This window comes from Dipodomys ordii, unplaced genomic scaffold, assembly GCF_000151885.1.
Source record: "Dipodomys ordii isolate 6190 unplaced genomic scaffold, Dord_2.0 Scaffold85, whole genome shotgun sequence".
Classification (NCBI taxonomy): domain Eukaryota; kingdom Metazoa; phylum Chordata; class Mammalia; order Rodentia; family Heteromyidae; genus Dipodomys; species Dipodomys ordii.
Genome location: NW_012267301.1, coordinates 4,369,593 through 4,373,054, shown reverse-complemented (window position 1 = coordinate 4,373,054; position 3,462 = coordinate 4,369,593). Strand labels below are relative to the sequence as shown.

General features: G+C 37.3%; 1 protein-coding gene across 1 annotated transcript in view; it reads right to left on the bottom strand.

Moving 5' to 3' along the window:
* The window catches only part of Htr4 (5-hydroxytryptamine (serotonin) receptor 4, G protein-coupled), a 223,922-nt gene that overhangs the window by 113,653 nt on the left and 106,807 nt on the right, over positions 1–3,462 (bottom strand). The window lies entirely within an intron of this gene.

Here is a 3,462-nt window from a genome sequence, read left to right as displayed (position 1 = left end):
GGGAAGGGAAAAAACAAAATGTTTAAATAGGGATACAGGTTGACCATTGTAACAATGAGATGTACAAGACACTGTTGAACAATATAAACTTTACAGTTTGGGGGGGGGCGGGGAGAGTGTAGTTGTGGAAGTGGGAAGGAAGGAAGGGATGGTAAGGGAAAAACAAAGGAGGAGGCAACAACGCTTGATAAGAAATGTACTCATTACCTTGCTCATGTAACTGTAATCCCTCTGTACAGTATTTTCACAATAAAAAACTTATATTATAAAAAAGAAACAAAAAAAGTAAATGGTGCCCTAAAGCAAAGCAAAAGTTCATGTTTAATTGAAGCAAATGAGTGAAAACGTTTATTTGTGGAAAGGCGGCCAGTCTTTGGCATGCAGAGTGCTGTTATGGGGGAAATGGACCCAGCATACACAGTAGAACCCCGAGCTCCATGCCTCCCAAGTATGTGTGTGCTTTCCTCTACAGTGTTCTCCCTGGAACTGTAGACCTGGGATACTAAGGGTCTACTGTACTCTAAGTGCTACTGGAATTGCTTGCATTTTAAAATACTTCACTCACAATACAATATTCCTAGCAATAATAATATTCCTAACAATCTTATTATTTTTGCCTTTTAAACATACTATCAATGACAACTATAATAATTTGACTCCTATAGACAGATACATATTTGAGAAAATGAGCTTGTAAAGGAGAACTAGGCTCTTAGAAATATAAAAATAAAATATAACAATAAAGTATCGAGGTCAAGAAGGTATTCTCCAGTTTAGGGTCTCTCTCTGTATCTTTTTCTCTGTCCTCTGTCTCTGTCTCTCTGTCTCTGTCTCTGTCTGTCTCTGTCTCTCTGTCTGTCTCTGTCTTTCTCTGTCTCTGTCTCTCTGTCTCTCTGTCTCTGTCTCTCTCTCTCAGGAAAAGCAACCATAGCATATTAAGACTGAAGAGAATTCAAGCAAAGTATAGCTTCCTAATCTCAGATAAGTTACCAGCCAGAAAACTGTTTTCTTTGTTTACTTTTTTAAAGAAAAAGTTTAAATTGAGTCTTTAACTCCCATTTCCTGCACAGAGAGCAAGATATTTTTTTAAATCCAACTTAAGGTATAAATCACTTCAGCTAAAGTCATATCTATTATTTCTTTTCCTCTAGCAATGCAGAAGCTACACAGAGATGTTTACAAATCAGTAATCTACTCCCAATGCAACCCTTCTGCAAATGAAACCTGGGCACCACCAAGGTGAAAGGTATATTTAAAGTCACAGTAATTAATTGGGGTCTAAGTTGGTTTTAAATATGATCTTGCAAGTTTCCATAATTTACCATGGAATCATTCCAATGTTATAAAGAAACAAATTTTCTCATCTGTTTACTCCTGTAAGTGTATTAAAAATAATTGCTTGTTGTAGAATTTTTGGGAAAAAAAGGAAAACAAAAACACAAAAGCAATCTGGCATAAACATTATTATATATTTCTTTCACAACCACACAATTTACTTTACCCAAACGTGATCATGTAGAGCACAGCATTTCTGTTTGCAGTCAGCAAATGGTCTTAAGCCAGTTTTTACAACAGATCCTCGGTATTCACAGGAATATGGTTCCAAGGAGATGCCCACTGAGGAAGACCCATGAGTGCCCACCATGCATAGACTCTACATGTAACTGATGATAACACATCACCAGCTGAGAGTTTTCTGTACATCAACTGAGCTGCATAATTAGCCCACAAGAATATTTTCTTAACCAACTTCAATAAAATTCCAAGAATAACACAGGCTTATTTTACAGAGAAGGCAGTTATTGAAGGACCTCAGGAAGTTCTTGAATCTCTAGGAAGGTCATTGAATCACAGTAACAGTTGATCTAACCAAAAGTATATAAAGCAATAAACTACTCTATAATATTATAGTAGGGATAGATGGGGTTAGGAGAGATGGAAGAAGGATGGAAAAGGTGATACTGATCAAGATGTATTGTACTCATAAACTGATATGTTGAATTATAACCCCTTTGTACAACTATTTAAAGAAAATAAAATTGTTTAAAAATTATAAGCTGAAGGTGAAGCTATGGCTCAAGAAGTAGAGAGGTGGTTTGAGCAGAAAATTTAAGAGATAGCACCCAGGCCCTGACTTCAAGCCCCAGAACCTACCCATATACAAAGAAAAGACAAAAAATAAAACAATAAAGATCCATATGAGTATGCTCCCGAGAAAATTCCAGCACCATTGCCACCATCTGGAATCAGGTAGGCACCAAACCAACACCATAGCTATTGTCTCAATATTCAGATGATTGACTGCCTCTCAAAACTGGAAAACCAATTCCCCAACAAGGCATCTGTATCTTTCTTCCTAATGCAGGTTTCCCCAAGGTAGACCTTTCTGAGAGAGACAGGGGGAGGAGAGAGAGAAGGGGGGGAGGGAGGGAGAGAGGGAGAGAGGAAGAAAGTCAGTCCAGAATGCAGACTACACTCTGCACCCAAGGAACAAAAAATACAACAAACATGAAGAAGAAATTCAAAGATCTGACAATACAACTGAATAGCTTTCATAAAAGGAAAATTTTCCCTTATTTTACTTGTTTCACATTCTACTGACCTCCTCCTGTCAAACTGACCAAATCGGCATAGTCACCATTGCATATAAATCAACTTGTAAAGCGATTGATATTGATTCTAAATGTAATGAATGGCTCGTTTTGTCACCTGTTATTTTCTTATGTGAGATGTGAAAGATAATACTATTTCTCTACTCTATGCTCCAGCATCCTCAAACATTATATTGAGAATCTTTTTCCAAATTCAGTGATATAAATTCTAAAAGTAACGCAGTTGCAGATAACAATCTGCAAATCTTTGGGCTACATGAAGAGTTACAGTAGTGACACACTTTTTTTGCTCTCATGGCTAATCATTGTTACAACATCATGTTTTTATCCCTCCAAGTTAGTTAAAAATATAGTACAGAAGATCCACTTCAGACACCAATCAACAACAGCCCACAGACTCCAAAGTCTGGCTGCAGATCAATCACAGCATATGGCATTTGTGCTTCTCTTACAACCTGAGCAGCCAGTGAGGATACAGTATGTAAGCAAATGCTGATGAGCCATCAAATATTCCAAGAACGTATAGATTGCAAACAAGCTCAACACAATGTTGTGGAAAAGCACTTGTAAAAGCCTTAAGATTCAACAGCACTGGCTTTCTCTCCATCTCCGAATGTGTCCTGAGAGTTTCCCTTTCTAAACTGAAAGAGTAAATTTTCACTAACAATCCTGACTGATATTCTTTAAAGCATGACTAAAACTTAGTTATTTCCTGACGACTCCTGGTCATTTCCCGTTGTGTACTATTCAAAGTCCACATCACACACCTGGATAATTAGAGCCTCATATTAGGCTATCTAGAGCCGCTTTTTTTTCTATTTATTATCCCTCCATTCCTCTACTCTCTTGC